Below are 22745 nucleotides of genomic sequence, written 5' to 3' on the forward strand. Positions count from 1 at the left end.
TTTCGTAATGTTTGTACTGATCATTCCAGTGTTTTGATTTATTTTAGTGAGCATTGTCGTTGACAACACCAAAATCATCCAGCCGCACACCAACCATCGCCACAATCTAGTTCATCCACATCATTGACAACAACCACATCCACCATGCCGCAAGCAACATCCAACACGCCACAAACACTTACCACATGATCCAACCACGCCACGGTTTATTTGAAGACAGGGTCGTTTCCCTGAATGTAAGAAAGAAAAAATGGTCACAGATTTCCGTAATGTTTGTACTGATCATTGCAGTGTTTTGATTTAGTTTAGTGTGCGTTGTTGTTTATCCGCCACGGCCATAAGTACAGCTGAGAAAATACTAACCACTCAACACAAGCTAGAACAGTAGTTAATTCTAACTCTTGACAATGGATAATTTCTAATTTAGTTAGTAATTTCTTGGCTGGCAATGAATATATACTTATCACACATTGACAGAGGAGCTGGTCCACGATTTTCGAATTTACTTCAATGTTCTTCACTCAGTCATCTTTTTGTTTGCACCACATATTTTCATAAAGGAAAATGAAATAAGAGAAAGGATCTTGGCACTTAGCTGTCAGCACCTCAGCTTGGTGTTTTTGGGAGACATGTTTCAGCACATCTAATCACGCCTTTAAACCACAGCACTGAAGGAAGACGTTTTAGTGAAAAGCTTTGCTGCAAACATGGGAATGCGAGCTGTCTTGCTCTTTTATATGATGGGGAGGGATACTGACAGATGTATCAGCCAAAAAGTAAGTTAAAATTAAGAATCATTTGAGAATAGAAACTGACATTTCTAATAATTTCAGGATGACGTTCGTGATATACGTGACACCAAATCGTGACGCCACATAGTCTCCAAGAACAGCACACATTGACAGAGGAGCTGGTCCATGATTTTATTTATTTAAACTTCAATGTTCTTCACTCAGTCATCTTTTTGTTTGCACCACATATTTTCATAAAGGAAAATGAAATAAGAGAAAGGATCTTGGCACTTAGCTGTCAGCACCTCAGCTTGGTGTTTTTGGGAGACATGTTTCAGCACATCTAATCACGCCTTTAAACCACAGCACTGAAGGAAGACGTTTTAGTGAAAAGCTTTGCTGCAAACATGGGAATGCGAGCTGTCTTGCTCTTTTATATGATGGGGAGGGATACTGACAGATGTATCAGCCAAAAAGTAAGTTAAAATTAAGAATCATTTGAGAATAGAAACTGACATTTCTAATAATTTCAGGATGACGTTCGTGAAATATTAACGCAAAATATAAAATGTTCTGTAATAATTGAAATCGTCAATCAAAGAAACGTACAAACCAAACCAAAGATCGTCTAGTGACCGTAATGTGTTAAGAAACACTTCTCGATGCACAATTTTCTATTTAGCAATCGTGACTACGATTTTAAAGTTGCTACGCGAAATTAAACGTAGATGTGTTTGCAATGTCGTCACAAAGAGCCCATATTGAAATCAAGACACTCAGGACTTCGGAGGTTGAGCTATGAACAGCTCGGTGAACAATGTAAAGCTAAGAGCTACTGCGATTTTCTGACTGATTTATTTCGCTTGCTAACTGTTGAAGTAAAACAAATGAATCAGCAGAAGACGAATAGAGAAAGTATAGTTTCAGACAGCTCGTCCTTTTTGGTAACCTTTTACCAACATTAAATGTATTAAATTCGATCATATTCGAACTAGTGATGTACGTGTTATGTTTGATTGGCGGGAGTAACTATGACTCTCTTTCTGACTCTCGGGGGAGTCATGGTTTACGTCCTTACCTCGGGGAAAAAGCCTCCACGAGTTGGGCTGAGCGTTCATGCTGGTATGGTCCCCTTCATTGGGAGTACTGTACCTTCATGGTAATCATCGATCCAGCCCCGGCGAGGGCCACGAGTACTGACCACGTGGTGGTGCGTCAGGAAACCAATACTTCCCAGGCTGTCTGGGGTTAGCACCCCCAGGAGCCGAGTCATTCCGCTCCGGATTACGTGATACAAGTGCCCCATGGGATGATATACGTGAGGAGGACGACGCAACGGATGCTGATGGTGCTCTTCAGTGTCCCGAATGCCCTCGGGCATTCGAGACCATGAGGGGGCTGTCCCAGCATCGTCGACATAGACATCCCATTGAGTATCACAGAGGGAATGTACCAACAGCACGACAGAAGGCCCGCTGGGATCGAGAAGAACTCATCCTCCTGGCTAGGTCCGAGTTGCGGCTCCTTGACGAGGGGGTGAAGAACATCAACCAACGGTTGGTGGGAATCACCCCCGGTCGCACCCTTGATGCCATCAAAGGAGTGCGTAGGGGCCGTGCCTACCGGGAAGTGCTGGACTCGCTTCGGCTACGATCTGATAGCACTGATGGGTACTTAGAACGCGCAGAACGTGTACAAGATCTAGACCGTTCGGAGCGTGAAGAACGCCCAGAACACCTAGAACGTTCTCCGACCCCGCCAGCGAACGGGGTGCCTGATCGAGACCCTTTGCCTGCACCGGATCCTTCGGTTCCTTCCGACTCTGAGGACTGGGCTGCGTTGCTTAGGGCTGCCATTCAAGATCTTGGCGTGCCCGATGGGATCGAACTCGATTCCATCAACCCAGGTCAACCAACAGCCATGAGCAGGGAGGCGCTCGACACAGAATATGCCAGGTGGTTACCTCCTTTAGTTCGACCACGACCCAGACCGCCGGTTAGGACCACTACTAACAATCTGGGCCCGAGAGCGAGACGTAGGCGTGCCTACGCTCGCACACAGCGATCTTTCAAAACATCTAGGAAGCGCTGTGCTCGGGACGTCCTTTCCGGAGTCTGGAAGGAGGAACCTTCCCCAGTACCATTAGCTCAACAAGAGCCGTACTGGCGTGGCATCTTTGAAATTCCATCGCAAGTTGACGAGCGCCATCCGTTGCCCAAAGGACCGGTGATGTGGAGCGTAGTGTCCCCCATTTCTACTCAGGAGGTGATAGATGCTATAAAGGGTATGACTGACGGCGCCCCGGGACCTGACGGCAGGTCCCTTAATGATCTCAAGAATGTTCGGCGTGAGGAGCTTGCAGCCCATTTCAATCTGTGGCTGCTAGCGGGCTACCTGCCCGCGGCCCTCCGCCGTGGCGAGACTGTTCTGATTGCTAAAGAGGCTGGCACCAGGGAGCCAGGTAAGCACCGTCCGATTACCATCTCGGACATTGTGATCAGGTGCTTCCATCGAATCCTGGCAAAGAGATGTGAAGTTGACCTCCCCTGGAACACACGCCACAAAGCCTTCCAAGGCTGGCGATGGAGTGGCCGATTCCATCTGGCTGCTCCAATCCATCATTCGCCAGCATCAGATCAAGTTAAAGCCCTTGAATATCGCTTTCTTGGACATTAAGAAGGCCTTTGACTCGGTTAGTCACCAGAGCCTTCTATTGGCCGCAGCACGTATGGGTATACCACCGCCTTTCCTGAGGTATCTGAGCGAGCTCTACGGAGACGCTCAGACTATCCTCAGGATTGGTCCAGACCGTAGCGACTCGATAGAAGTGTCGCGAGGGGTGCGGCAGGGCGATCCTCTCTCTGTCCACCTCTTTAATGCAGTCATTGACTGGGCCCTAGCTAGCTTAGATCCGGAGCTCAGCATGTTTTCTATATTTTTGATCTTTTTGCTGCTGGCGCTCTTGCTGAAGAATGCCGCAGTAAAACCCAGCCTGAATGCAGCGAAGTGCAAGTAGAGATTTGCAGAGATGCCCTTGGACAAAACAAAACCTATGGTACGCCACAAAGTCTGCAACAACAGCAAACTTTGACGAAGGAGCTGCTCCACGATTTCAGACTTTTATTTAAACTTCAATGTTTTTCACTGAGTCATCTTTTTGTTTGCACCGCACCTTTTCAGTTCTGCACAAGCCACAACGATCTACCACCAGTTCTGCCATGCTGTTCTGTTTGTCTTCATGTTTTTTCACACTGCAATAAGTATTATGATTTAGCTGAAATGGACTGGCCAGCACATCTTAACTGCACCCTTTTTCCTGAACCACCTCAGCTTTGTTTAAAGCCACCATCGTCTCATCCACCACGCCAAAATCATCCAGCCGCACACCGATCACCACCACATCCACCATGCCACAAGTCATTTCATCGACCACATCCACCACGCTGCGACCAACATCCAACAAGCCACAAAATCATGCCACAAGGTCACCCACCACGGCACCACGCCACTCTGTCACTCCTCAAGATTTCTTTTTTAAATTAGCGACTTTGTTCCAAGACTCATTTTTTATTTGACAATTGCGTTCGGTTTAATTATTAATGTTGTTTTATTGCCTTTTTTCCTTTTTATAATTTACTTTTTCTGGCTCAGGTTCAGGGGTCGCTCAAACGGTCAAGAACGAGCTGACATACCGATGCCCGAGCGATTGAGACCGTTGCCTCCTGTTCCTCAGCCTTAAGGAACATTTTATTCTTTTTTTTATTTTTAAACTTTCATGTGTAGTTTGTTTGTTTTTTGTTTTGCATAAATATAAGTAGCGTACGGTAGCTTGTAAGAGATACTGCAAGATTTTCGCCTTTTATTCAAGCTTCAGTGTTCACCTCTCAGCCTTCCTTTTTGTTTGCACTTCACATTTTGAGTTTTGCACAAGCCACCACGATATTCCACCACTTCTGCCATGCTGTTCTGTTTGCCTTCATATTCACTCACACTGTGTTAAGTACTTTGTTTTAGCTGAAATGGACTGGCCATCACATTTAAACTGCATGCTCTTCCCTGAACCACCACAACTAACGAAGAGATTGACCATCGTCGTAACTTTAGTGTCAAAATGTTTCTTTACGTCTTTCTTATTTTTGCTGCCGCCGCACAGGCAAGTGCCGGACAAGGCCAAACTCACCGCGCAACCAAACAGCCACAATCATGCAGCGAGGTGCAAGTGGACATCTGCAGAGATGCTCTAGGCTCGGCACATAACACAAGCTACCGTACGCCTCATACCCTGGCACAGCAGAGGGTTTTAACAGCAGAGTTACTACAAGATGTTTGCGTTTTATTTAAGCTTCAATGTTCACCATGCAGTCGTTTTTTCTGAGTTTTTTTTTTTATAAGTTTTGTAAGTAGCGTATTTTCTCAAATAGACGCCCCCGGCGTTTTATTTCAAACTTGGCTTCGTGAACCCGGCGTTTAATCGGGGCCCGGCGTTTATTAACGGACTGCAATTTTCTGCCAATTTTCAGGGTTTTCATTAAGAATTGTAATAGCAGGAGAATAGTGTAAAGTAACCGGAGAATGATTTCTAAAGGTTCCACATCTTAATAAAAAAATAGGTACAGGCCTTTGAAATTCAGCCGGAGAATTCTACGTAGTAGGGGGAGAATTCTCCAATCTCCGATACCTAATGAACACCCTGATTTTTCAGATTGATTTATTGTTACCGATCTTCGACACCAAGGGGCAGTTTGTCAAAGCAGGACGATTTCTCTTTTCATTCTGCCCCGAAAAAGTGTCCCTGGGTATCGAAAGGTAATTATTTCCCAAAGGTGTACTATTACGGATTGGATAGTTTATGTTGCAATCAAGGTTTGTGACAAACAGAATATATTTACTTGTTAGCTTGACCTCAAATAAACGCCGGGGCCTCGAACAAACGCCCCCTGGCGTTTATTTAAAAACTAGCAATTTTGACCCGGCGTTTAATCGGGGTCCGGTGTTTAATCGAGAAAATACGGTACTGTTGTGTTTTTGTTCTGTCTTTTTGTTTTAGGCAATTTTGTTCTGTTAATTTCTTTTTTGTTTTTTGTCAGGCTTCATGTTGGCACTCAAATTTTCTCAAGTTATATAAGTTTTTTTTGCTTGAGCAGATGCTCGACCTTCAACTGCAACCCCACTTTCCTGCTTGTTGTCTTGCTCACCTTCATGCAGAGGAGGACCTTCATGCAGAGGAGGAGAGAATCAGTTCAGATGTAGATCTGCTCAGTAAATCACTTTTATCTTATTTTCAATTTGCAGTTACGCGTGTTGCATGTTGGGAGAGGACACATTCATGCGTTATTTTGATGCACCGGTGAACCTAACATTTGATGCGTTATTTCGAGGAATAAAAATGAGCATGTGGACTGGTACAACGTGTAAATGGTAAGTGTCATGGCGATGAAGTCATGCCTTTAACTAAGTGTACTGAAGTACAAAGGACTCTTTAGAATAGTTCTCGTACAGTTGCAAAACACAAGTTTTTTGGGGCAGTGACACACAAATATCGAAAAAAAAAATAGAAGGGGATTCCCTGATTCCATGAAGAACAGTAAGCAGTGGGCTAGTAGAAAGCAGAGGGAAAGCATGAGATAGAAAAGGGAAGGAGTCTACCTGGCTTTGTAGTGGAAAGACAACAGGCCAGTGACAACAAGGGGATTCCCTGATTCCATGAAGAACAGTAAGCAGTGGGCTAGTAGAAAGCAGAGGGAAAGCATGAGATGGAAAAGGGAAGGAGTCTGCCTGGCTTTGTAGTGAAAATACAACAGGCCAGTGACAATGCTCACATCAACTGACAATGCAAATTATTTCTTGCAAGTGGTCCAAATTGAAAAAGTGCGAAAAGTCTGACAGGGTGTATGTGTCAAACAACCTAAAGCTGTTCACAATTACGTGAACAACGTGAAGCTTTAGGTAGCATACAACGTATGAAAAAAATATTTAAGTCACAAAGGCGAAGAGATTTCTTTTTAAAGGCTAGTGGTTTGGTGGAGAGCAAAATAATGGCCTCCGAAAAGTTATTGAAACTAGTGGCACAAACGATTTAAAAATTATTTCAGATAATGGAGCGTGCAAGAAGAAGACTGATAAAAGCGTTGAACCAGTGCCATCGTGCGTTTGAGAAAGAGAAGGAAAATTCCAAGGGGAAAAAATACAAACAAATAAAAAAATTATACAAGGGATTATTCGACATTCAACAGAAAATAGCAATTTTAGTAAATATAAACTTTGATCAAGTTATTAACATGGATGATGGCAGTAATCAGCGACGATTATTCCATTACAGATAATGGCCAAACCATCATATTGTGAAAGAAACAAAGACCGAATACGTGCATACCAGAGTATATACTTTAAAAAAAATCAAGAAAAGACAATCAAAATGGTGCCAGAAAAATAAAGACGTGATTAGAATGCAGAAGAAAGAAAAGTATGGTGCAGGGAAAATGAAGCCTCTTGATTGTTATCGAAAGCCAGAAGATATTATTGTAAAAGACCAACTGTTTAGAAAAAAACATTTAAAATAACTATTCAAAAGTGGCTAGGAGCCACTAAACTCGGAAAATTTATTATGAAACAAGAATCGAAAACAACAAACTGACAAAATATAGAGATTTGCTAAAACAAATGATGTTAAACTTTCCACTATTCAGTTTACTTCACTAGCTTAGTTTCATTGTCATCTAGCTGCTTATCGAGAGCAGGCCGAAAGGGCAAGTGATAGAGTTCCCATCAGTTGCAAATTGTTTTCTTTCTTTTTATATTTCCTTTTTGTTTTTTGAAGGTTAGGCAAAATAATAATATCATTAGAAAAATTAAGTTTTGGTCTATTTCAAGAAAACTGACATTAGTACAATTTCGGCTGGTAGTTAAGCATGCATGTACCGTATTTATTCGGCTATATAAAGCCGAGACCCTAGACTTTTAGTTTTTGGAACCAGTTAGACTCTGACAAAAAATAAACCCAAATCACTCGGCTATAAGCCGACCCAATTTTTCCTTCAAACTTTAAAACAATCCACGTACAGCGAGCCAGTCAACATATTCGTTAAATCACAACTATGTAATTGAAAAACAACAAAACACTGATAAAGAGTGAAATTATTAATAGAACCGTACACAAGCGTGACAAAACATTCACCTGAGTTCAGAGTCAATCAATCAATCAATCAATCAATCTCAAACAATCACGCATTCTTCTGAAGAATTAAGCAGTTATCGATCATCATGCCAAAAGCTACTGGTTTTCAAACAACTAAACCTTCAAATTGAAAGTTGTTGCCGAGGTAGAGACAGTTCAGAACAACTGCAAAATCAGTAAATCTTCAAATCGTCGCAATTCGCCAAGTTGCTAGCGAAAACATCAAGCAGATCAAGCGGGTGAACTTTAAATGTCATCAAAACGAAACATGTGCTGTTACCAGCATTTGTCTAGTACTCTGAATCCAATCAAACTTTACTGGAGTGGTTTCTTTTAGCAGAGAAGTCGTGGTATTATAAGTTTTCGGCTCGAACAAGAATATTACATCAAGCTGATTTCTGTCAGATCGTGTTACAATGTTTACCAAGCGCGCGGGAACAGCAGCTTCTGATTGGTCAGTTTCTGGTGTCGCCACAACAAGCCAAAAAGATCGATTCCTGACCCTTCTTCTCTTGAAAAGTCACGTTAGCAGTGATTCTGCAATTTAACTAAACTTTAAGGAAAGGAACAGAAGGAAAGGAACAGTCTCAAGAACAGTCTCAGGCAGAAATAATTATTGTAGAAGAGATTGCAAGGAAATTGTTTAAGACATGCGGGATTTCGAATGCCCTCGTCTGTTCAAAAGACGATCATAGTACGCCGACAAAATAAATAATATTCCAGAGCGAGCCGATGGACGACGAGTTCCAGCCTAAATATCAAAGAAAAAGCGAATAAAAACTTCATTCCTAACGTTGCTTCATTAAACCAAATGGTTTCTAAAGAGCCGCCACTAAAATGAAAGGTAATGACCAAGAATAAATTACAAACGCTTGCTAATAATTTTCGTTTGTTGATGATCGCTCGGCCTCGGCTTATAGATGAATATTTCATTCAAATTTAACTCTTTTCTAGTACCATCGAATTTTTTTCGGAAATACTCGGCGATAAATTGAAACCCCAATTTTGTTGAGTTTTAACCAGTTCTCAGTAAGATTTGGTGAAAATATGTAGCCTTTGTGTACTTCATATATGCGCATGCGTTCAGCACAAAATTCCGTGTGCTTGAGTCTACTCCTGAAAAAAATGCATACCACAAGGAGAACTTTGGGGTTTCAGAAACAAATATATAGCATTTGTGTACTTCGTTTAAAGTAACACAGATATGACTCGCATTTTACCCAGCCCCCTACTCGCTTCACAAATTCAATTTGATATTAATTAATTAATTGAATTAAATTGTGGACAGGAATCGAGTGAAGGATGGAAGAAGTGAAATCGGCCCAATAACTAGACTCGGAATTTTCCGAGTTAAAAATGAGAAAAAGAGAAACAAATATAGAGAAGATAAAGAATATCGGAGAAAAGGAATAGAAAGATCAAAAAATTATTATCATCGATCAAAGAAAAAGAATAGTAATATACCTGTAAATGAACCAATAATTAACGAACAGTTAATAACTTGGGAGCCAGTTGTAACAGATTTAGAAGAATTATTTGATTGTAATATTTATTTTGATAAAGGCGTGTTAAGAAATAAAATGATGTAACGATTTCAAGAAATTTTGTAATGATAGTTGATTTCGTGTAAAAAGTAGTAAATTATATATAAAATCAATAAGTGTACCATTTCCTTGATCCGCCTAATACAAATAAATTGATCCTTTTTAGAAATCTGTTCATTTAGAAAACAGCATATCACATCTTAACTGCAACCTTTTTCCTAAACCACCTCAACTTTGTTTAAAGCCACCATCGTCTTATTCACCAGGCCAAAATCATCCAGCCCCACACCGATTTGGTGTAATTATTAATGTTGTTTTATTGCCTTTTTTCCTTTTTATAATTTACTTTTTCTGGCTCAGGTCCAGGGGTCGCTTAAACGGTCAAGAACAATTCAATTCAATTTGTTTTGCTGTAGATTTTGCATAAGTATAAGTAGCGTATGGTAGCTTGTAAGAGATACTGCAAGATTTTCGCCTTTTATTCAAGCTTCAGTGTTCATCTTTCAGCCTTCCTTTTTGTTTGCACTTCACATTTGAGTTTTGCACAAGCCACCACGATATTCCTGTTTGTCTTCATGTTTACTCACACTGCGTTAAGTATCTGGTCATCACTTTTAAACTGCATGCTCTTTCCTCAACCACCACAATTTTGTTTACAGCCACCATCCTCCACGCTGCCATCCACCACGCCACAAGAAACAACACCAATATCGTCCAGCCGAGCACCGACAAAAACAGCTTTAAAACAGCTTAGACATTAAAGAAGTCTTTAGGAAGTGCAGTAGTAAAGATGCAAAAATGCTGGTAGCAGAATTACAGACCACATTTAAAGATCTTAAGAAACATATGTCCAATTTATCTGAAAACCGGAGTGATTCCACCATAGATTCTATAAGTACATAACAAGAGAAAATTAAAGATCTCAGTGTAGAAAGCAGTTCGCCAGTACATATAGAATGGAAAAAAGAAAGGAGACCAACATGAAAACTGGAACAAAAAAAGGATAGGGTTGATGATAAGATACAAGACGCATTTGAGTATCAGTGGTCTTTTAATAGGGTCTTATTTTTCGTGGTTTGGCCACAATGAAGTATGTTAAAAACATGAAAAAAATTCTAAAATATACATGAAATAATATGTTTTGCAATTTTGGAATTTCACAATTACTGAGAATTCTAAAATTGAAAAATTAAAACTTATACCAGAAACTTAAGGCGTATGTTTAGAGCATGCTCATGTTTGCTAACTGAAAGTGCAGCTTTCAGTTGTCACCAGACAGAGAAGTCTGTGCTCAAAAAGTGTTCAACTTGCAAACACAACAGTTGTGTGCAAGTCAAATACGTTTTGCAATCTGTGGATGCTGAGTCTTGCCCTGATTTTGTATATTGGTCATGGGTTAATTCTTTAGTTGCAATTTCATAATTTCGCTGTTAACCTTTTCTGCTACATGTTTACCTGAAAAGTTTTTTTAAGATCATCTAACACTTCCGCTTTTTATGTTGTGCTGTTTATGGTTGGCTTGTTATTGGCACTTGTCATTTCCATTCAATTTATTTCTCCCTGCCTAAACCGCCCTATGGAGAGGGATAGGGATTTCTGGCAAGTGAGGACCGAGCTTCTCCAGCGGATGGTCGACCTTCAACTGCAACCTCACTTTCCTGCTTATGCTCCTCCTCACCTTCCTGCACAAGAGAATTTGGGCTACCAATCCAACAAGGAAATGGTCTAGATAGACAATTACACGTTTCTTTTTTTATAAGAATATTGTTTTTCAAACCAGGCTGAATACTCACGCCCCTTCTGCCTATTTAAAGCTGAACATATAAATTCAATACACTACATCATATTCTCAGTTTATTCTTTCCAAAATATTGGTTTTGGGTTGATTCTTTATTTGCAGTTTCATAATTTGCTGTTAACATTTTTTTCTGCTACATGTTTACCTGAGAAGTTTTTAAAGATCATTTCGAAGATGACAATTTTAATGAGGAATGTATCAAATTGGGAGTCAAAATAAAAAGTTTGTTACACTGCTTTTCTCGTCATGCTGCTTGCCACTATCCAAGATTTTATTTTATGCCATGTTATTCCCATTTTGTTCACGACTTCATGACTTTTTTATTGCCTTGTTGCAAGGTCTGCCTTTCTGTCCATGCCACCTCTTCACATCACACTATAAAACAATGCAGGACTACACGGGCAAGCGTTTGCCGGCACCTTATTCGTCTTTCTCACCAACACCATCTCTACTTGTGGCCACCACCACCATCCCCCCGCCACTTTTAACTCTTTGCAGCAGCTCCCTTTTCCCTATTTGCCATCATTCAATTATTCAAATGAAAATTATAAACAAATTTACAATCTGTTTTGCACTTTTTTGTTAGTTGATTTTCTTTTTTTCCTATTTATCTTGTTTATGTCATAGTTTAAATTATATTACTGTACATATTACTCAACAATTCATGTTTCTACATTGTGGCTGTCCATTCCAATTTTTTAAAAAGCAATTAAAAAAAAATCACTGGTTTGTATGGAATTTATTCTAACAATGTCCATGAATTCTTTTGGGAAAAAAGTCTACAGGGTAAGGAAGAAGCTTACTTTCATACACTGGAATAATCACAGCAACCTGCCCTATGCCACAAATGGGTGTGGACACCATTATCACCAGAAAAGAAATGGAAAATCCAAAGAACGAAACCATGGGATGTGAGGACAATGAAGGTGTCCAAAGACTACAGATAGATATGGATTTCATTGGCTAAGATATTTAAACTTCGAGTTGAAGATAAAGATTCTATAACAAGGGAAGTTCCAATGGAGCCTGATGATCCAAGATGCATTGTAATTACCTTTTCTTTCAGGATAAGCAGTAACAGGAGTTCCACATTAAATGCATTGATCTGGCCACAGCTTCTTATAGTGCTGCCTAATGGGTCCATACCTCGGCCCGTCTTAAGAGGTTAGGACCGATTAAAATAATCTATTAATAGTAGAGAGCACAGTTTCCTTCAGTTTTAAAGATTAGTTCTTGAAAATTTGTTTAGCTTATTAATAAATTGAAGAGTACGTATTGGCAAACAAAAATTGGGAAAACATTGTTAACTATTTCTTATTGATCTTGTTATCAACAAAAGTGTTCACCATACGATGTGTCGCGCTTTAGGTATTAAAGGAGACAGAACATTTTCAATTTAATGTGCGGTTCATAATTTATGATTAACAGAACATTTTAATATAGACCTACTAGGCAAGTTGTATTTTTGGATAGTGTGCAAGAAAGGTATCACATCAAAAATAACAACATTCCTTCAACTATTCCTTGATGCAAGAGATGGTTTTTGCAAGCAGGCAGCTCTTAAAATAATCTACTAATAGTAGAGAACACTGTTTTCTTCAGTTTTAAAGTTTAGTTCTTGGAACGTTGTTTAGCTTTTTAATAGATTGAAGAGTTCATATTGTAAGTATTGTAGTATTTTTTAATGAAGTTTTAGCAATTCTTTAACCCTTTCATCGCATTAAACCAGAAAACCGGGATTCCATTTTCCCACTGGAACGTACTAAACCGCTTTATCAGGAATTTTACTGCTTAAGATTTGAGATCAGATACCTAGGAACTAGGCTCCAAGAGGGGGGTCTAACATATTGTAAATGAAGGGAATTGAAAGCACATGGTCAGACTTTAAAATGGCATCCTTGAATCGTGAAATGAAGGAAAAGAAATCCATAAAAACATGAAGTGAAGACGTACGAATCAACATTTTCCGCCATATTTTGATTGACTAAGACGCTCTTTCTTAGAGTTTAAATTTTGAGGCCAGTTTTAAAACATGGAAGGAATTATTTTCACAATCTGTCAATGGTGAATAGCTCAAGTTATTGAAGACCTCTTTGAACCTCTGATGCCAAAATCGAAGCCGTACGGACTCAAACTGTGCTACCGTTTTCTACAGTCATGTTTACTGTGTGGCTGAACAAGGCAGTAAAATTTGTACAAAGTTTCCATTCGATTTCTGCTCTTTTTTGAATGAAATAAATGTTTTAACTTACCATGATGTTTTTGTCTAGAATTTCCTTGCTTGCGTTGTTATTTTTGGAATACAAAAGCCTATTTGAAGTGCACAAACTGTGTTTAAAAAATAATTTCATGCTGTTTTTGACTGAAAGTTTGACATAGCTAGAAATGTGCTGTTCCGGGGGATTTTTGTTCTAAAAAATAGAATGGTGAAAGGGTTAAACTTGTAATGCACATTTGATCATATTAACATGTGTAATTTGGGCATAAAAAATATTAAATAATTTATTATTGTTATTATTAACACTCAAGTGCAGCATGTCAACACCTTTTTATTTTAATCTTTTGTTCTATTAGTAATGGTCTAAAGCTCACACTGTGAGTAATAACTGTTCTAGACAGTACCAGACAGTACCTGCCACTTTGTAATGGCTTTACCATTATCTTTTGTTATTGTAATTTTACTTTGTATACATTTATATTCTTGGGTATATATATAGCCCTAGATTTTAAATTCTCAATAAACTGAAGATGGCATAAGTCATGCCGAAACATGTCTTTAAAAAGTTGTTTCGTGTTTTTAAAATTAGTAATTTTACTAGTGCTAACAAGGAAATATGTTATTATTATCAATGATAATTTGCTTAGTTGAATTATTTACAAATGTTTCTTTTTTATTTCTGGCATTATGTTCTGTTAGTTTTTTGGTTTTTGGCTGACTTTGTGTTAGAACTGTCCTTCGTATTATTAATTTTTAACCCATCAGATTTTTGGCAGGGTAGGGTTGAACGGTAGAACAGCAACAGCTGTACTGTATTGGGGTTTAACTGTATTGAAAGAACCATATTAAAGCTGATTTCCAGTCCGTACTGCGCAGACTCGGGGTTTGTTTTCGTTTTTGTTTTGAATTCGTTGAAACGTTACATTTCGGTGACAGCATACATGAGGTTTTTTAGTCCGCCATTACAGTTCGTTTCGTTCAAGAATTTCCGATGAGCTGAAAAGTCGGTTTGAAATAGCGTCAAGGTTCTTACTCGTTATTGTTTGTTCTGCAAGGATATTTGGCGTTAATAATGAAGAAAAAGGTAATTTTTTCACGGCATTTTTAGTTTTGCTTGTAAACATTTCTTCGTGGTGGGCTCTCATAAACATTTCAGCCAAGATTGCGCAGTACGGACTGGAATTCATCTTTAATCTAGTGGGAACTTTTTAGGCATAAAAATATGCTTTTAGGTGACTGGTGTTCTTTGTGGAGAAATGTTCTCACTGTATTTTTTTGAACTCCAGAAGAGAAAGAATTCTATTATTATCCTTAACAAGGAGGCAACAGATTTTTGCCTGCAAGATTTTAATTTAAGGATCAATTCACTTTGGGTTAGTGACTAAGTGTAAGCGTGAGTGAGAAAATAATATCCTTTGCAACCTTTAATAATTTATAGTACAGAGAATGAAGTAGCAAAGGGAAGTTTGATTTGTTCAAAGGATCTTCTGCTCGCACATCGACCAACATCCCGCTATTGTCTTCTTCATTGTTGAGTTAGGCTAATATTAGGACCGTGTTAATTCCCAGAACACCAAAGGTATTGTGATTTCTTTAATGCAAGAATGATATAACTACAACTGTAAGAACAAGCCTTTGAATGATACATGAAAAAGGAATTGACACTGGAATCCAGATACTTGATTTGCTTTTTATAATTTCTCGTGTAACTTTGAAAATCAAGGCAACAATTGGTATTTTGTAAGTCTTTTATAAAAAAAACTGTCACCTTAGAACTGCTTATTTATAAGCTTGTCAGTCTTCATTACAATTGATCACCTACATTATTGTTTTCCAATATTCCTATTTTAATCGATTCTTTCACCCCAATTGATCCGATATTAAATTCCCACACATAATCCAACAAACAAGCTTAATCTTACCTAATTCCCGTGGTCTGTATGAAACAACACTGATTGTGCCACTCTGAAATCTTTGTGAAGAACCTGGACAATGTGAAAAGCATCTTCAGTACAAAGCTAACCTGCGATCAGGCGTTATTTTTCTCGCGGCGGAGGGGTCAACGGAAAAATGAACGCCTGATACAATTACTTGTCGAGTCGTCTGTAAAAAGTCCAGATTCTGGACTTTTTTCTGATTGGTCAGGAAACAAAAGGCAACATTAGAACTCTATTCTGATTGGCTAATTGAGTTCAAGTCTAATTTCCGGTCCAAAAATATCGCGCGTAGATGATTGTTATCATGGCGGGTGTTGAGCGGAATGAAGCGAGTTCTTCTAGCTCTTAGAAAATCTCTCAAGAGTTTTGTTCACAAAACATTTAAAGACGAACAAAGGGAGTGTATTCGACCAATAGTTTGTGAAAGAAAAGATGTTTGGCTGTGCTTCCGACGTGATTCGGCAAGAGCGTGATCTACCACCAATGGTGTCGAAGAGTATTACATCACACCACCAAAGACGCCAGACGATCGTGCCAGTGACGAAAACTACGGCCTTGAAATGTCTGACCTGAGCCTTACACAAAATCAGCCTTTGCAGAAAACAAATTTTAAAAACCATCCGAACAGCTCGTTCAAAAAGGTAATTCAAACACATGTTTGTGAGAGTATAAAAAATATAATTTGAAGGCGCTAATCACGCTTTTCTGATGGCATCGCCAACATTCTCGACGACGTTGACAGATATTCTAATTAGGGGGCGGCAGACGACTTGACAAGTAATTGTATCAGGCCTTCCTTTTTTCGCCTTCCCTCCGCCGCGAAAAAAGAAAGCCTGATCGCAGGTTAGTACAAAGCACATGCGACAAGATCAAGATAAGAGAACACTTTGTATAAAGAAAAGCTTCATTTCGTTTTTGTGATATAGACAGCCAACAAAACACGACCAAACAATCATGAAAGCATTGAAGAAAAGCTTAGATGTACTTCCAAAAACAGTAAACTAGTACACAAACCTCGTGGACGAATATCTCGTCGCTTCAGCTTGTATCATATTTCCGACTTGCGAAATGTCGTCTCTCGTTTCGAACCTCCGCGGTTTTCCTCGTTAGAGACCTGTAAATGGGTAAAGAACAAGCTTCAGCATGGCATTAAATGACTAAATATGCTGTAAACCAGCTATGGAAACACCAGAATATGGAAGCAATCGAATTCTACGAGGTGAAACACATTGGTTAAATTTTGGAAGTCTCGTTGACACCACACCTCTTCAACCCGCGTAGATTTTTAGCTCGACTGTTTGCAGGCAAGAATGATAAAATGCAAACAATTACCACACAACTGCGCAGTCTAGAGACAGTCTTGGTTCACAACAATTAATTTACTTACCTGAAGATGTACACAGAATGAAAAAACACCACGTTTGAAGCAGTGTTATGCAGAGGCAGTCGAACTCGAGGATCGAAGGAACGAATGTGTGATGTTATGTGACGCTGAGTAACCAGGCCTGCTGACAGTCGTACACGTGACTCCCTCTGCCGGGGGGGGGGGGGGTGACTCCAATCTGAGCCCTGGGCACAAGGTTCGTTTTTTGTTCAGCGTGTCACGAACTCGTCACGAACAAGTCACAAACGTGACTGTCTTCGTGACTGGTACAGTGACACCAGTCATTTCGGCTCTCGTGTTCTCCCCTCCTTCAGTGAAATGGGGAAAGGCGAAAAACACAATAACTCAAAGCCTGCGCTCTTACTTTTCATCTCTCCTTGTTTTCAGGCCCATGCAAAAAAAAAAAAGCCTTTACTAACGAGCGGCGCGACGCAACATCTGCCGTCACATAACTTGTAACGAAAATAATACAGTAGAACCCCGGTAACTCGAACTCTGAAGGGAAACGAAAAACAGTTCGAGTTAGCGGGGTTTTGAGTTATCGGGGTCGATTGAATAAGACTAAAAGGTGGGTTCAAATCCAAGGGAAATGGAAGTTTGTTCGAGTTAGCGGGGTTGATCGAGTTATCCCAGTTCGAGTTACCGGGGTTCTACTGTAGCACTAAAAGTAAACAAAACTATTTTAAAAATTCCATACATCCTGATTATCAGGCCTTCCTAAGGGGGGAAGGGGGAGGGATAAAAGGATGGCTTATTCCCTTTCTCTTTTTTCCTTCAGAAAAGTCGGATCCCTAGGCTAACTCCACCCGACAGCCCCTGAGTTCAAAACGTTCTTCTGGGCCTGTCCGGGAGTTACCTAAACCTGGAACCTCTCGCACCCTAAGCAAGATCATGCGACTAGACCAACAGGCTAGACTTGACAAATCCTTTTTGTTGAAGGCCTTAAACTGCCACTCCTCTCATAGGCTGGTGATATAACACCTATTCTATGTGTCAACCCACATACCATCCAGAGCTGACTGTCCCTTTCGGCGATGCTGTTGTATAAAAAAAAAAATAAAATTCATAAGTTTTTGATAAAGAATATACTGCTCACAAAGTTCCGCTTTTTGTGGGGTTTGCCTCCGTGGCGCAATCGGTCAGCGCGTTCGGCTGTTAACCGAAAGGTTGGTGGTTCAAGCCCACCCGGGACGTTGCGTTTTGCTCTGGTCATTTAGACATCATTCCAAAATTTGTTATGTTCCTTTTTACTTTCATTTTTTTCGTCCAACGTTCAATCAGAATGCCATTCTTTTCCACTCCTGTCGGTCGTCATAATAATCATTATCATCATCTAACTCTCGCTCTATTGTTGTTGTTGTTGTCACGGATGATGATGGTCGTTGAAATATGTACTTTAGAAAAAAAGGAAAATTCAGTGCCAGTATAGTTTTTTCTTGACTCGCGACAATTTATCGCCACCCGCGACAGTTGCTCGTCATACTGTCTAACATATTCTCTTGATAATCTCTAACTGAATACCGTAAAATTCTGGTTATAAGTCCCCCGGTTATAGGCCCTTCTTCCTAGAAACTAAAAATACATCCGATTATAAGCCCCCCCCCCCCCCCCCTGCCGGATTACAGTACTAAACAGGGCTAAATGTTGCGACTATACGGGTGTTGGGTTAGGCTCGATTTCCAACCGTTTTTCGGAAAATAAGCCCGCGCTCCTCCCCCCCGAAAGCACCTCGGGGAGGAACAAAGACCGGACTCGAGGAGGCGGCGGAAATCGAGCCTAGTGTTGGGTGAGAGCTCTAATTCTTAGAGCACGTCTACTTTGTTTTAAGAAATCAATAATGCAAGCTACTGTGGTGCTATTTTAGTTAGTGATGTCAAGGAGTGAAAAAAAAAATCCGATCGGTATTGTAAACAGAATATTAAATAAATGTAAACGTATGTACGTTTTAGTCAGGTCGGTTGGCGTAATAATCGTGACATGCGTGATAAAAGCACCAATTTTTGCATGAGGACTCCTTTTTATACCTTATTTAATTTTATCCGTGGCTCCATCCGAATTATTTTATTTTTTCTTGAAATTTAAACCAGAAAGTTTTTAGCTCATTTGCATATATTCATAAAAGCTGTTCCGCAATGTCCTTTCGTAAGCGATCGATTATATTTTGTGATAAAAGTCCCAATTTTTGCATGAAGTCTCTCTTCAATACTTTTGTTTTAAGTTTATCCGTTGGTACCATTCGAATTTTATTTATTTTTCTTGCAATTAAAACAAGAACGTTTTTAGGTAATTTGCATAAATTCATAAAAGCTGTTCTGCAATGTTCCCTTTCGTAAGCGGTCAATTAGATTTTTCAGGGGGTGTCCATCGCTATTTTGTACAGGAATTTATCAGAGTACCCGATATTTATTGCCCATAAGCTGAGAAATTGAACAGAAAGCCACGCGATTTCCATGTTCCCTAGCCCTAGCATCAATTGCGGCGGCTTCAGGCTTGAAAACAATTAATGTTATATCCGTGACAGAAAAGTTAAATCCTAGTTTGGTTAGGAGACAAGGACGAACTCTCTTTGTCATAAACGATGATAACCAGCCGGTCAGTTTTTCGGAAGTGCTCAAAGTCGGCATCAAGGGACTCAATCGGACGGGAGGCTAAATAGGGAAGTGTTTTTGTTTCCTCTTTAAATGCCTGCCAAGTCTGTCCTTTCCCCTAAAACTGGATGTGGTGTTACAATGAAAGCAGAAAGCTTTCTAGGTACAGATGGAGGAATCGCAACTGGTGGTATACTTTACCCGGTCGGTTTTCAGTTGGAAACTGGAGGAGACGGATGCCGGTACCAAGAAAAGAGCTTTTTGAAGGTTGTCTAGGGTACCAACAGTGAACAGTCCTTTCGCAGGCAGGAAGGGGGTAAAACTCTATCTTCGTCAAAGTGCTCGCACATGGCTTCTGCTGTCCACTCTTCAAGCTGTGTGACCCTAACCTGCAATAAGGCGTTCTTTTTTTGCGGCGGGATCGCATGATAGTGTGACCCTGGCATAAAAAATAGAAATTACCAGCTGGTGTAAATGCTGGATGATCTGCGTGCATCTCGTCAGTCTATGTGTGTTTAATTCAGTGTAGACAGTCAGAGGCGGTTCACGCTCGTATCAGTCGTATGGTCTCGTATGAGTGCCTTGTTTCTGTATCGGATTCCTTTGATTTTTTTTCTTTGTGTTGTAGACAATAGGCTGATCAACGGTAAGGCATGCTTTGGACTTGTGCTTATCTTTCTTTCTCAAACCGTCTCCATTGAAAATTAATTTCTTGACTATTTTATGGAAACGATTCATTAAATTTATATGCCTCGTGGCTGAAAATGTGTTTTCTTATTATTGAAGCTGCCTTGGGCCAAAATTTGTGCGTAATCTCGTTTCTTCAAGGCTTCTTTAAGCATGTTCTGCATCCCTCGGCGGCCCCAAACTACAAACGCATATATAATTACCATAATTAACATTTTAGAATACTGCATCTAAAAGTTAATATTTTAGCGAAAACTTCAACAATGTCTTCAATTTATATAAATTTTTGCAACATTTAAGCATAAAACTGCAAATTACTTACAGAGTAGAGAAATATTTCCTTCTGTCCCACTTTCATTGCATTAATTCAAAATGGCGCGGTAGCAGTGCTTGAGACTTTGTACGTGGTCAAAATGTTTAGCAAATTTTGCAAATTGCAAGAAAAATTTCAGGTGGAGCCACGGATAAAATTATTTTATAGTCTTTAAAGAATCATTCTGCAAAGTTTGGTGCTTTTATCAACCGTGTAACGATTTCTCCAAAATTTTGCGCTAAGCGACCTGACTATTTAGGCTTCTTAGTGCTATGCCTCTACTTACAACTACAATCATTTAAAACGCGCGTAGTGTCAACTCGAATTTATAGTTAGCAGTTATTATCATTCATTTCTCTTCCATTTACAGGCTGAAAATTCAATACGTAATCCCCGTCTCCCCCCAACAAGTAAACCAAAGCGCTTACAAATAATGGTCGCTTGCGCTTACTACGGTCTGACAGTGATTTTACACCGAATAAAATTATGCCCAAGGGTAGTTGCATTCACTTCTGAGAACAATGGCCACTTGCCAAACCTTGGCAACTTGAGAAATCGTTGACACTTTTCCGAAACCAAACTGCGGTAAGTAGAAAATATGACTGGAACATTTAGGGTGAAGTTTTCCTTGGAAGTTTTCCACACATCCGACGGAAACAAGTTAAAAAAACTGTGATCTTTCGAGCTGTCACACACGCGCGCAACTTGGAGGGGGAGGGGGGTTTTTCTACAAAATCTCCACCGAGTTAAACGTTTTTGCTTCATACATTTATTTATTACGTCGAACCAAACGCAACAATACATATTTCGAAATAAGAGACTCTGTAATATTATTATGTGCAAAGAAACATTCAATTTGCCTTCTTCCTGAGAAGTAAAAAAATTATAAACCTCATAATTTTGTCCATTATCGGCTGGAAAGCATAGTAAACACGGGAAAATAGTACGAAATAGTGGATACAACGAGTCAATTACAACTATCACAACAATACCGACCTCTGCGAACTTCGTTGCCATTTCTTTTAGCGTCTCTACCGGGATACACGAGTAGTTTCGCTCCTTAATGACCTTGTTGTCTTCCCAACCGTCGCCATTTTGATCAATGGACTCTTCCTACTCGCAAAGTCACTGCTTACTCGACAAATCGCGAGGCTCTTTTCTTGTGAAATTTACATGCAAAAGCTAAAATGATGCCATGTTCGTCGATAAATGTCAAACTTCTCGTTCACAAAACGACCATCTCCACCTATTCTGCCGAAGAAATTCTCCCTAAACACACTTGGACGCCATATTTAAAAGGAACAACACATAGACGGGAAAAAAATCACGAAAAATCGAAGATTACGAGTACGAAAGAGCTGTTTTCGCAAAAAGCAGCCATTTTGTTTCAACCAGCGGTTTAACCATCGAAAGTGTCTACTTCATGTATCATACCCCAAAAATATCCAAGGAAACGAAGTGATGTAATTTTCTACGGCTGTGGCCGTAGTTCGTCCCCTAGGGGTTAACATCTAATCATCTAATAAACTGGCATATAATGAGAGAAAATCTCCTGGTTATTCAGGGACAATAATTATACCCGGCGGCATATCAGGCGAGTTTAGGCGAGCCATGTGCGTCGCCACAATACCCATGGCGAGAACAGTGTGCCGCCGAAGCGTTCCAAAAAGGTACGATTGTTTACCGTACCCAAATTTAACCAAAATTTCGGTAAAATTTTTAGTAGTTGTAAATGGTAATCAAATCTGTAAGGCGTTTCCTTGTGTGGCCCGAGAGAAGAATTTTTGTGTTTTTGATACTTTTTCAAGTTCCTCTTTTAGAAATGTTTTTGACTCGTTCGTTTAAAGCTTTATTCTTCACGTTTTCAAAATTAAAATTAAACGAAAACTTTAGGACTTAGTCTGAAGCAAACGTCGGCAAACATCGCGCAACTCAGTAATTTTGGCGGGAAAGTTTCAGCTAAACTTAAAATACGAGGTTCTGTTTTATTGTTAAAACCTCTTTTCTTTTCATCGCATGGCAACCCTACTTAACGTGAAAGTGGCTAGATATCGTGGCACATCAGGTCAGTGACTTAATATCGTGGGATGTCGGGACAGTAGATCGCGCTTCCGATTGGCTACATGTGAATTTAAGTACGGTAAACTTTGTAATCTGATTTGCATGCCAAATCACAGTGAAATTGACGTCGAAATATATACAGTCGGTCCATAAAATTTAGCGGCCGAGGCCTACGTCCGAAAAAATAGGTTTAGAAGACAAAACTGGTTGGTGTCCTCTTTTTTTTATAGAAACCCGACAATGGTGGTATACGAGAATGATTTCGAATTGTTAAAATTTCATTATTTTTCAGTCTTTTGTAGGGAAGTAG

At 39.7% G+C, this 22745-nt stretch overlaps 1 non-coding gene across 1 annotated transcript; it reads left to right on the forward strand.

Annotated features, from left to right (window-relative positions):
* Positions 1-17906: 17906 nt before the first annotated feature.
* On the forward strand, positions 17907-17984 carry Trnan-guu (transfer RNA asparagine (anticodon GUU)). The gene has a single exon. It is a non-coding gene; the product is annotated as a tRNA-Asn (tRNA).
* Positions 17985-22745: the final 4761 nt, after the last annotated feature.

The sequence above is a fragment of the Oculina patagonica genome, chromosome 4 (genome assembly GCF_052425735.1).
Source record: "Oculina patagonica isolate OP01 chromosome 4, crgOcupat, whole genome shotgun sequence".
In the NCBI taxonomy this organism is placed as follows: Eukaryota; Metazoa; Cnidaria; class Anthozoa; order Scleractinia; family Oculinidae; genus Oculina; species Oculina patagonica.